Genomic DNA, 13239 nt, shown 5'->3' on the forward strand with positions numbered 1-13239 from the left:
CAAAATATCAACGTGTATTCTAAAAAGGACTTGCGTACTGTATAGAAGGTAACTAAGATTGGAAAGACGTTTTTTCTGCTACTAACTTTCCACCTATGCAATTGATGTAGCTCCAAGAAGTTTTTTTTATATGCTCATTTTTTGGGAGAGAAACTTTCTGTTATATTACAGCCCACGTAATAGATATGTGGAGATTTTGTTCCTCAAAGGATTATGAGAAGATTTAAGAGCGAAACCACTTCTGGCGTTATTTATTCAAAGAATTCCAGTGGAAGTTTTCGGGAAGAGAAATGAGTCAGAGTTAAAATGTGCTCGATGTGCATCTATAGTAGTTGCCAATCTTTTGTACATATGTTGATGACGAAGGAAGATTCAGTACTATAATTAGGAGGGGAAAAAAATACAGTTACTTTAAGGTAGCCTGCAACAAATACTGTTTTCACATATCTTTGTGATGGCTGATACCTATCAATGTTCATTGTCTAAAATACATTACACAAATATTGGGCCACACATTACGTTTTGCAGTGAGCTGCCCTATCGTAGAGAAAAAAAAGGATGAATAATGAAGCAGGGCAAAAGGTGTCACAATATGAATAAGGCTCTGGAAATCCATCAGATAGATTTTCTTTTCAGTTTCTCGGAAATATTTGTTTTGGTCCATGTTGTTAGACTGGAAGTGGCATATATAGAATTCAAAGTCATAGTGCCTAGTCTGTCATATTCCTTAAAGGAGATTTTTTTCTCTTTTCATTCTTTTTGTCCTTACAAGGGCCCTGGTGAAATGTAAAAAAAAAAAAAAAAAAAAAAAAAAAAACCAAAACAATTCTGAGTAACTGTAGTGCCTCATTTGGTCAAGAAAATAGTGTTTTCCAACAGTGACAAAATTATTCCTTTTTTAGCTTTTGATTTTCTGGCTTTATTTTTATCCTCCCTTCTTGAGTCAGGGATTGTGCAATTATGCTGTCAGTTTATCAGTTTGATTGCATATCTGTCATTTCCCCCAGTAATCTTTGAACCTAGCAGTGAATTTCAGCTGATTCCATTTGAGGGAGAAGCAGAGAGAGGACTCAGAGATAAGTATGGTCTCAAAAGTCTGGGAAATATTGGTCATTACTTAGAGGACTGAGAGCAAGCTAGAGCCTCATCTCATCCACTGGTTTCCCTGAAAGGTGATGTCAGAGCCTCTGTTTGGCTGTACACATCTAATCAAGCAATACAACTTCTACTGGATAGGTAATTATTGTGCTCCTAAGTTCAGTCTAGCACCAGCACCGTTGTCTCTTGTTTGTGTGTGACTGGGGAAAGATGTGTGTTAGATGTGGGCAAAGGGAAAGAAGGAGAAGTTGAGAATGTTGCAGTAGAGGAAGAGGTTTATGAGACAAATTCAAAGGAAAAAAAACCCAGTGTCCATTAGTTTTATTATTCACAGCACATTTTGTTTTTAAGATTACAAATAATTCACTTCATTTACATTTAAAAGTTTGATGCAAAAATACTAAACCTTTTTTATCTTAAATCAACTTTCAGTTAGATTTGAAAGTGAAAGAATTCTCTCTATTAGAAACAATAAAAGACGGAAACTTTTGGACTGTTTATTGGAATTCTGTGGCAATATCTGGGAACCAGTTGGGCAAATGTATCTGTTTAAAGTTACCAAACAGTTTACATGGCTAATGAAAAAAAGATATTCTGACTTTCCAGCCCCTGTTTTGGAAAATAAGAATATATTTAAAATTGTTAAGAGATCTTGACTTCCGGGTTTTTGTACATATAACATTGAACAAAAATTAGCTATTTTGTATGCTTAAGTCTATCGAATAGCATTTTAAAGAAACTGTTTTGACATAACAGCCATTACATGATACATAATATTTTCCTTTTTTTTTCCTCTATTGAATTTTCTCACTGTGAAGCAGAGGGCTAAAAAGTCATAAAATACAAGAGAGAATCTTGAATTAAAATAGCAGGATTACTGTTCAAAATAAATTATGGTTTGTTTTTAATTTTGAAATAATTAGCAATTTGAATTTGCTGTACTGTTGGAGTACAGCATCTCACATTAGAGCTTTAACTGTAATATGTATTTTTAGTTACTGAGTAAAATAAATAGGAACATAATGTGAAGAGTTGCACTGCATTTTTAAACTGTTTACTTACTATTTACTTATCAATTGTTAATAAAATGAGCTGATAAGTAGATTTGTAAAGTTCATTTTCAGATCCAGCATAACAGCTTGTTTCTGCAGTAACTTGCACATAAACAAACAGCTTTGCTCCTATATCTTTCTGCAGTGGGACTGTACCAGTTGTGCTGTGACACAGACCATTCAGGACTGTAGAGAATCTAACACAATAGCAAGAAAGCAAGGATGTTATTTATATTTTTTATCACCAACATTATTGGGTCACTTGTTGTCTATTTCCTGTCACAGAGGTCAGTATAAAAACAGCTGGTATAACAATTAATAGATGTTATTTTCACATCGATGAACAACAAGGCAAATTTTCACATCAACTTAAGTTCTAGTATCGAGAACAGATACTTTTGAGTGAAAACTATGTACTATACTATGCTAATGGGGAAGCAAAAATGTATGAAGATGTATATTCCCAAGTGAACAGAAATTCAGAAGTAATAACAGAAGTAATAAGAAGTGGGATGGATTTAGAAGCTTTACAACAAAGCAAATTCCTTGTAAACATAGTTTTCAGGAAATTTCGTATGCAAGCTATCCACGCCTTTTCCTGACAATGCATTGTATGATATCTCTGAAACCACAGTTCTTTATCCCATGTCTAATACTTACAAGGATTTTAGTTATCTTAAACAAATGGAGGGTCAAGGCTTAGTCTTTTTGTTTTAAATAAAAAGTGCTGAGGAGTTTTACGTGAAAGAATAGGTGCTTTTTCAAATAATGTGTAGATGTCAGTGCAGAGACTGTCTTCAAGTTTTCTGGAATTTGTTTTCTTAAACTAATCATAGAATAATCATATTTGTGTCACATGCTCCTCAGATCTACTGGCTAGTTCAAGCCTTTCATAGTGCTAGAAATATAAAATCTAGTTTTCTAAGTTAAGTTTGTACTAATCAGTCTAGTGAAATTTCCCTGGCTTTGTTTTTTATTGTCTCAGATAACAATTTTTATCTTATTCCCCCAAAATTACAATTTAACTTTTAAAAATCCTCATTCCATTGAATGGCTAACTTATTCTTTACCCTTTAAGAAACAATTAGCTGTAAAACGTGCACTACTTGATTGCTATAATGTCTAATCTATGTTAATTTTTACCTTACATAATAAAATTATTTGACAAAAGCAGAATTCTTATGTGAAACCTGATGGAATAGAAATATGATCCTTTGAAGACTGGAAAAGGGGCATAAAATCTGAAAGACAGCCACAAATAAATCAGATTCAGCCTTGGATAAAATCTATTACCAGTACAGTGCATATCAGACATAGGGATTACAATCATTGTTTCCGTTACAGTTCTGAACAGCCCTGACCCTGAAAGTCAGTACTGTGGACGATTCCTCAGTAAGTCACTCAATCTGTGGTGAGATTCGTCTTTCCCACATAAAACCTCACTGTCTAATCTAAGCCATTTGTCAAGGCTTGTCTTGCAGTCAATGAAAAGAAGAAAATATGCCCATAAGCAGATCTAGTGTACTTTTCTTGAAACAGCTACAGATCTTCTATACCTTCTTTCTCCATCAACTCTACAGGGAGCCTACCTGCTGTCTTTGGCCAAGAGTTTAACATTTAGATGGCTTAAGATAGCGGAGCTGAAGTCTACCTTTTCTTAAATTTCTACACATGTCTATATTCCCCATTGTTATTAATAGGAAAATATCCATTAGTACAACTGGATCATGATTTGATATAAATGGGCATTTTATTTTATTGCTTGTTTCCTCCTCCTCCAGTTTTCCAGCTTTGGAGTATTTTATTTTCCCTCTTCAAAACCTTTTTTCATCATAAAAATTTGATTAATGTTTTCTTGGAAATTGTTCATAATTTTGGGTGTGTTTCTTTTTGTTCAAGTTAATTAAATTGGAAGTGAAAGTAGCTAAACAATTCATGACCTTGAATAAACTTACGTGATTTTAACACAATGTGAGTGAACCTCACATCCAAAATAAACAATATGGCAAGTTCCTGAAATGATACAACACATGCTGTTAACCATTAGAAAAGCACTGTGTGAGTAACTGCACATCTGAGCTTTCAGGATGCAAATGATTCACACCTTTTCCCACATGCTTCAACATTCAGGCGTACAAAAAGACATTCCATTGCTTGTCTTCCAGCAGGAGGGCTGCAATGATTTATAAAATGAAGACAGAGCTCTTATTTACTGTCAGGTTTCAAGCTGGACAAATAGGCTGAAGATAAGAAGAGATGACAATTATATCTACTGAGGTTTTGCCTTCAACCAAAAGTTAATCCATGGGTGGACAGAAGCTGTATTACCGTAGGATGATGTACTGTAGGACAGCTTGAAGAGTTTCAAGCAGCTATATAGAAGGTCTAATCCTGACAGGAATTTAAGGGAATTCCTCATTTAACCCCAAGAATGTGGAATATTGTCTTTTCTTTTTCAGTTCTTAGCTAGCTCTGAATTAATATTTCTGACATCGATATGTTAAAAATACTACACTCTTTAACTGTCAGTTTTGTTCAGCCTCAAACTGACTCAAGGGTTCTATATTTTGCCAAAAGTAGGATTAATTATATCTAGTCTTTGACATCCAAAAGAGAATTTTAAGATAATTGCTTAAGCTTCTGTTGTAGTTAAAGAAGGAGAGTTTCTTCAAGAGCTGATTGCTCCTGTCTTAAAATAGTTGTTATGAACCGCTCTCTATAGAAGCTCTCTCTTTGAAGTGTGTGTAGAAGGAGCCTACACAGTGCATTTATACTAGCCATCTAACTTATAGATGGCTAAGCCTAGTAATATGAATCACACCCCAAAGGTATATAACCTATTATAGCTTGACAATAAATTTGAATCTTTGCCTTCAGGAAATGAGCCTGAGTTTCACTTGTAAATACTGTCCCCAAACTAACCCAGCTCTTTAGAGGAGTCTTACTCAAAGAAAACAGAACCTTATAAGGAACAGTTGTGTCCAGTCGTCTTCCTTGGAAATTGCCAGCAGCTTTGCTACAATGTTGTTTTCAGATTGGTAAGTCTTTTCCCTCTATGAATAGTTCCAGGGGCAATTACTTACTACCGAACTCCTTTTAATGTGTTTATCATGTTACTGTCTGACTGGAGTATGGGGCTGTGTTCATGGCCAACACATGGATCATTCCAATCTCTGACAGATTTTTGGCAATCAGTGTGGATGACTGAAAAAAATGCATATTTCATAAATGAAATATCAGTTTGTGAAGGTTCTCACCTAACAGAGCTGAAAACTATGGTCCCTGAAAGCTGATTTCAGAGAAACCTCTACTTTCATCTTAAAATGAGTAAGGATTCAGGACTGACATCGTGGTCAATATTTCTTTCAGTAAGTCAAGATCTGACTTTCATTCTGGCAATCACATGTGGGCTGTGCCTCGTATTTGGGAGCTGTCTCACTTTCTGTGATGAAAAATATGGCAAATAAGGATGTGCATTAGGTTTTACTTCAGGATCAGCATTGACTGTCCCAGTTTCAGGTGGACTTCCTTATAAAACTGGAGGAAAAGGCTGCTGGCTTTGTTACAGTTTGGCTGATAATTACCTGATGATTTCCTTTGAGACTTGATAGGAAACTCCAATGGTTGTAAAGATGACTGCAATACAAAAAATGTTTATTTGACTGTCTGAGGTGAAAAAGAAGATGCTTGAGGAGCAAAAGGGTTTTAATAGATTCCCTCCCCCCCCAAACTTCAAGAAGTATCTTTGCTCTTTCTGCCAGTATCACAACAGATCTGAACCTTAAAAGCTGGGGGTCCGTCAGGCATCAATCTTCATATTTAGTCACATCCTTAGGGGTATGGATATGCTAATAAGCAGGGACAATTAGTTTTGTCTCATTTTTGTTTTCCCCCTCTAAATGGAGAAGACTTATACAAAGCTCTTTTATGCTAGAGAATTTTGATAATCATTTGATGATATATTTCTGCATATAGTCAAAAATGATGGGATTCTACAAAAATAAAAATTTGAAATAGCATGTGAACTTTTAGAGCAACAAGAACATTTAGCTAACTGCTGACTACAGTGGCATAATCCTTTCTGCTGAGTCAAGTAACGACCTGTAGTTCCTTTTTAAAGGGAAAGTTCATAACAGATCAAGGTAATTATTACAATGCTCATGTGGACAAGGCCATTTGGCTTTCAACCTTGCAACAACAGTATACTTCCTTGTCCTTTCTATTGTGTAATTAACCTTTATTTTCTTTATATGTTCACAGAGCATGTATACTTGGAAGAAGTGCTTCTTGCCTATGCAAGCAGTCCTATCAAACTAATTGCGTTTATTCACATGAATATATGTGGCTTTCATAATCAAAGACTGCAGGACTGAACTCCAAATCTAAAATGTTTTATTTCTTAGTTTGGATGTATATAGGATATAAATTAATGATTAAGTTAAGATTATTGGAGCAACCTAACATTTTAGAATTTCTTGATTTTTTTTTTGAAGCAGATTTTCTCATATTCCTGTGTTAATATTTATGCATTTGTTACAGAGGTGTTCATGTCCTGTTGCTTTCATCCAAAAGAAACAAGGATATTTACAATGTGACTTGATTCCTATTCAATTCACCCTACAAAATTATATTCATACTTACCGTAGGGTTAATGGCAACATATAAGCAATGGGATAAATCTTAACTTGGCTCTTAACTCTTAACTCTTTTCTCCACTTGGCTATAAAGACCTCAGCAAAAAGTCTCTCACACTGAGTGAAATATAGATTTATGTGGTGCTTAGCTATTAGCACAAAGATTAATTTCATTGACTGTAAATTGCATAGAGAAGCTTATGAAGGAGCAAAGCTGTAACCGAATACTTTAATAAATCTCTGTTTAAGGTGCTACACTGTTTTCTAGATTGGCTTAAATTCATGTCCTGTTTCATGATTTGAGTATATATGAAGCCTGGACTTTTCCTTACCCCATGACAGCTTATTTGATACATTACCCATAAGCAACACTTCTGTTTGCACTACTTTTATCCCACTTCTTTGCGAGTACGTACATGCAGAAATGTTTTACTTTTCTTTGATTCTGGCTATCCTCCACCTCAGTCCTATTAACGAACAGTGGGATTCAACAATGCTGACAACTGTGCACTGCTGCTCAGATGGAGCTGAAGTCTGAGCTCCAGGACAGTGCACACAAGGAAGCTGCATTTCCCAAGTGCTTTTCATGATCTCAGCTGGATTCAAAGTAAGAATCTGTCAAGAGTGTTTGGATAGAAAGTCTTTTTTAGGAACATATGGAATTTTGTGGTCTAATTTAAATAGTGTAGTTTGAAGTTATTATGGATTTGGATCAATGCAGGCCCTTCATTGGGAAGAAAGCCGAAGGCAATAATGAGCACCGTGGAGTCAAGAAGGAGCCCTTCTCCTACCATAAGTAGCAGTTCTGTTTCGGAGAGCAATGTCACACTGCAGTACACCAGATCTTCTGTGAGGAAGACTGTGGAGCACTCTCTACCTGAGGCTGGTTTTCGTTTGCTTGGGAATACTGAAGAAAACTAGAATGAAAAGCATCTGCAGTAGAACAGTCAGAATGAGATCTAGAAAAGAGACAGGAGGAGAGCGCGTGGGAGCCAGGTACCTTACAAAAGATGCCCAGAATCCATACAGTAGCCTGACTGCCACAACACCAGATAAAAAAGATACTTCTGTGGACTCATTCTTCCTTTTCAATTATTTCTTTTAGCTGCTTTATGGTAGTTATTTCTTGCGAAACTTTTTTGGTGAGAGCATGCTTCCAACCAAGGTGCCTTATAGACTGAACTTTGTCAGTCATGACTTACACTGTTTCCTGCAGCTCCCTAGTCACCTCTGCTGTAATGGCCAATTCATTCAATATCACATTGGAGGGAGGAAGTGGAGCCACGGATGTTCTTGGCTAACTCAAAGCACACTGCTTCTCTGTGAGTAAAGGACTGTCAGCCAGTTAGCCTGAGCTAAGAACTATCCAAATAGCAGGGGTCACTCTTGAACTGTGATGCTCATGTCAACTTTCTGACCCCAAATGAGCCAGGAATGAAGTGAGGGGGGGAACAGAGATTGCCAGACTCTGAGTGATCAAATCACTTTTTTCAATGCTCATTGCCATGCTTATTTTATGCTCCTTCAAGCACAGAGAGCTTAGGGGCAATCTTCAAATGTACTCTATCCTCTCCTTCAGTTCTTCCTACTCTGGTGGTCTTCCCATGGTAGCATGATTCAGCTTTGGCCTTAGGATTAGAGCTGCTGGCTATGGGCAGCCATATACTGGACTAAGGATTTATAGACTCTTAAGGACTGACAAACTCGTTATCTTCTTTCCAGGTTACTTGGATACAGCCACTTCCAGATTGTGTTTTCTGATCTCGCCAGCCTAGAACCCGTAGAAACCAGGGAATGCCAGAGAGCAGATACAGACAGGTCAAGAGTAGTATGTGGACTTGGAGTAAGAGTAGGCTGCTCCAGCTTACCCACCAAGACCATGCCTGCTGCAGGTACAAGAACTAGACAAAGGAGTATTACTTCGGATACAGATTTATTGAGTAGAGTATATCTACTGGAGGGATACTTAGAGATACCTAGTGTGAGGGATGAGATAATGGAAATGGCTGTTTCCTTTGGGAAGTATTTGTTCAATCCTGAGCCTCGAGCTTGATGGCTTGTTGCAGGCAGTGTCAACAAGGAGGGTTCAGCAGGGGATGAGCAGAGATAGTGACTCCTCCAAGGGACAGGTCTGCCTGATTTTCCTGGCTGAGCAATCCTGACCAAACTTGTACTGACAAGTGGCATAGTAATGTACAGAACTGATTTAACAGCTGTTTGAGTATTGCCTGAGTTGATGTCACCATGTGCTGACTGAGGGATATATACCAAAAAACTGCACGAGTCTCTCATCTGTCTTTAAAAATTAGCTGCTGGAAAAAGAACAGAGAAAGTAAGCTTGCTGGAGTTCTCTGTAGGCGGCAAGCTTGTTATGCAGCATGCTGATTCCTCTTTGTTTATTCTGAGAGTAATGTACTTGCTAGTTTTTATGACAAGTTTGCTTCATTGGTAATGGCATTTGCTGCTTTAACGCACAGCTTTGTTTCTGGCAGGACACTAGCCGAAATAACACAGCAGCAGCTGGAATGATGGAAGCTGTTATTAAAAGTGTTTATGAACTGCAAGGGCAGGCAGTATCATCTTGGTGAAGAATACATATATTCAATTAAGAAATATGGAAAATGCCATTTATATTTGCTTCTCAAGGCAGGGTGGTAAATTTCAACATAGTAGTAATCCCTGTCTTCCCCATCTCCTTCTCATAGGATTGTAACATTTTTCAGACATGGATACACAGTCTAGATATTACTCTAGATATTAGTAATAAAAAACAGAGGGACATTCTAATGAGAAGAAATCATAGATCTAGGATTTAGCTGCCAAGCTAGGAGCTAAGGGAGCTGAAGGACAGCCAGGCCAATTCTGTTTTGGCTAGCTCTAATAGAAGACAAAAATGTAGTGCTGTTGTGCCCTTTGTGTAATGCTGCCTGTGTCCTTTGCTAAATGTGACCAAAAGTCTGTCAAGAAAACACAACTCTGAATAGAGAAGGGAGTGTTTTGCCTCCCATAAGGAACTGTGCAGGTACCAAGCCTGAGAAGACCCTCTGTGCCGATACTGGTGGAAGCTTGAGTTCCAGTCCTTTGGGTGGCGTATGAGTTGCATGGCTAGAATTTATGCCATATTTTAGACAGGGATGTTAGAAAGCCTATTTGTGTCTTCTTTTCTTCAGCTCGGAGATGATTCTTGGTTCCTTTGTCTTTTAGCCTAACATAACCTGTCATGGCTTAAGAACACTGACGTGGATCTCTGTTTGATGTTGTGAAACAAACAGTGACATTAAGAAGTGTGCTATAAACCGACAAGGCTGTTATATGTGCCTACAGAGATCAATCATTAAGCCTTGTAATTACCTGTTCTAGAGGAAGTGCTTTAGGACAATAGAAGGCTGAAGCTTTGGTGAACTAGGCTAACCATGTTTCCCAGCAAAGATACTCTTGTAGAATGGAAAATTACCGAGTCAGGCAGAAGATAATAAAGGGCTGATGTAAGGCTTTCTGAACCAGAAACTTGTTGGGTCAGCAGTGACTCTCTGATGCACACTACATGCTTTGGTCAGGAAACGGAAGAGATGGGCATGGTGTATGATGTAAATGTGCAGGAGAAGTTCCTGTTTAACAGATGGAGAACTGAGGAAGTACAAGTGGGAGCGGGATCCAGAATTCTGAAGAAATGCCATACGGATGGTGACATCCTGACCACCTCAGATCATTCATCTTTTTTGCTTTATTTCAATTTATTTTTAGCATGATGTGGAAAGAAGACAGGGAAATGGGTTTAGGTGGGATTTTTTGTTATACAGAGCTGTGTAAATTGACTTGTAGAATCCTAAACAAAGTTTTTTCTATACCTACCGCATTTCCCTGCTTATTAAATTGCACTGACATGGTAGGCAGTCTGAGAAAGAGCATATTTCATTTAACTAGGGAGTGGGAGGCCAGCACTGTCTGAGGGCTGAGAGGAGTCGTGGCTCTGTGAAGAGAGATGTACCAGACTCCTAGGAGAAAGAGTGTTGCTGCCTGACGAGGCCAAAGGAAATCTCAGAGACCTCATAAACCAGAACCAGAAAACAGTGTGTGAATTGTGTAGCAGGAGACACGTGACAAGAGCTGTAATCTGTCAAAAAGACAAGACTTCTTAATCTGAGCAAAACCATTGTGCCCAGCAAAAGGAAGGACATCTCAGGTAAGCCGTGACAGCAGGATTAAATACTGAATGTTGACCTTTTTTGAAAATAGATGTATCTCTCTGCTTTTAACAATTTTAAAACATATATGTGCTACTTTGGTATGATGACACATAATCTCATTTAAAATATAGATGCAGATGAAGCAGAGTGTTAAGGGACAAAAAACCATTAAATAAATTGATAAAAATGACTCTATTATTCATTACTATCAGAATAACAGTAGTGTCTATAGCATGTCAGGTATTTTTGACACATCTAGGTGGTGTTGGGCCAGATTCCTAGACAATGTTAATAAGCCCGTCAGCAGTGACATTAATAGGGTTATATTGATTGATATATGGAAAATACCATTTATATTTGCTTCCCAAGGCAGGGTGGTAAATTGCAACATAGTAGTAATCCCTGTCTTCCCCATCTCCTTCTCATAGGATTGTAACATTTTTCAGACCCTGCGAGGGTCTGGCCCTCTCCAGTTCTGCTCTGCAAATCAGAGTAATGGCTCAAGGTAAATCAACAATTTGGCCAAACTTCTATTCCTTTCTGTATTTCTTCTTCACTTTCTGTTGTCGGTATAACTTCCAGAAAAACAAAACAATACTGTGGGCCTGATACTAAGATTGCTGATCTCTAGGGAATCTGTCCTCCTTCTCCCACCCCTTCACCCCCCAACTTGGCTTCTGGATCAAACCTATTACTTAGGAGAGGAATACAATGTGAGTACCTGCTGAGTTGTAATAACTTTTGTTTTGATTGCTAGCAGGAGACTTGACTTTTCTAAACAAAGATATTTTGTAATTAGTTTTCTTCATTTCCCCATACAGCTTCTTTTTCCTCTTTTAGCCTCAGTTTGAAAATTTAGAAGTTGCTATGCTTGCTTGCTAGATAGTCTGTGTTTAATTCCAGGATGAACAACAGATTTGTTAGGAAAACAGTCAGGAAACTTCTTAAAAACCGACACTTGTTTCAGTGCATTATCACTCATAATAATATATTAGTTAATTCACCACTTTTTTGAGGAAAGTGGCCTTCACAGAAAGATAAGTCTTCTGAAGAAATTGTTTTCAACAAGATTTTCTGAAATACTAATCATACAGAATAGTACTTAGCCAGGACAAGGGGAGTTTGTCAGCCTTTAGAAGAAATTGTTCACATTGAGATTGTAAGCTCGTTGTTAATTCATCATATAGATAGTTCCTTCTGCCTGCTTATTGGTATTAATGAGGAAAACTGGGCTTGGTTCTCCACATCACTCTGACAAAATTTCAAAAGGCTTTACTGAGGATCTTCCTTGAGACAAGATTTATAGACAAATCCCTGAATCTGATTTTTTTTCTGCTGAACTGTACTGCCCTTCTGAAGTGAACACAATTTTGTAGCTCAACTTGATTGCAGCAGGACTGGGTGGCAGAATCCTAGGGGGAACTGGGAATAACAGAAGGGCTGAAATTCTGATCTTGTCAAAATCAGAGACAAAATTCCTATTTCCAAATGAGGGAACGAAATTCTTAGGGAAACATTTTTCAAACTTCTACATTTGTTCTATCTCCCTTCTTAACATTCTATGTTAAGAATATCATAATTATATAAAATTTATTAAGAGCCAGGGCTGGCATCAGACAGAGGTGAAGCAGCATCCATTTAGGGAAACAAGATGCTGGGATAGCCAGGACTTTGCATGTGCTGAAGAAGATAGGGATTTGATCTCTACTCCTTTCCTGCTCAACTTTTTTCCTGATGAGGGAAGGATTGAGGCATAGGTGAATGACACTGAACCCCTAATGATGCCTGCAGTGTTCTCTGAAGCACCTAATGAAACCTGCACGTTTCTCTGAAATTCCCATCCACTTATTTCCAACTCACTTCCCCATCGTCCTGCTTACTGCCCCTTATCAATCCTGACTACTCATGAACTCCCCCAAGCCTTCCCAGCCCTTTTCTTTACCCTGACCTTCACTGAACCATTCTAGCCTGCTGAAACTCCTACTGACGTTTTCCAGGCTCCATCCCACCTGCAGAACTTCTTGGACCCTTCCCAGCCACTGCACAAAATTCCTCCCATGTTTGTGACACCTCAATGGCAACTTTGAAGTGACAACTTTTTCCTATGCTGCTGAGCATGGGATTGGCTCTGTTCAGGCAGACCATTACCGAGTTTTAAACAGTAATATCCTGGAATGTAAAGCTTGGATTCAGTACCAGTTCTCAGACTGCAAGAAATGCTATATTTTTAATAAGGTCTCCTGGAGTTTCATTAACTGGAAAGTGCAA

General features: G+C 37.9%; 1 long non-coding RNA gene across 2 annotated transcripts in view; it reads left to right on the top strand.

The window, feature by feature from the left end:
• The first annotated feature begins 1070 nt into the window (after positions 1-1070).
• The window catches only part of LOC138064749 (uncharacterized), a 120876-nt gene continuing 108707 nt past the window's right edge, over positions 1071-13239 (top strand). For both annotated transcript variants that reach the window (XR_011138006.1, XR_011138005.1), the window contains exon 1: positions 1071-1236. This is a non-coding gene — a long non-coding RNA (uncharacterized lncRNA). The remainder of the gene's footprint in view (positions 1237-13239) is intronic.

The sequence above is a fragment of the Struthio camelus genome, chromosome Z (assembly GCF_040807025.1).
Source record: "Struthio camelus isolate bStrCam1 chromosome Z, bStrCam1.hap1, whole genome shotgun sequence".
In the NCBI taxonomy this organism is placed as follows: domain Eukaryota; kingdom Metazoa; phylum Chordata; class Aves; order Struthioniformes; family Struthionidae; genus Struthio; species Struthio camelus.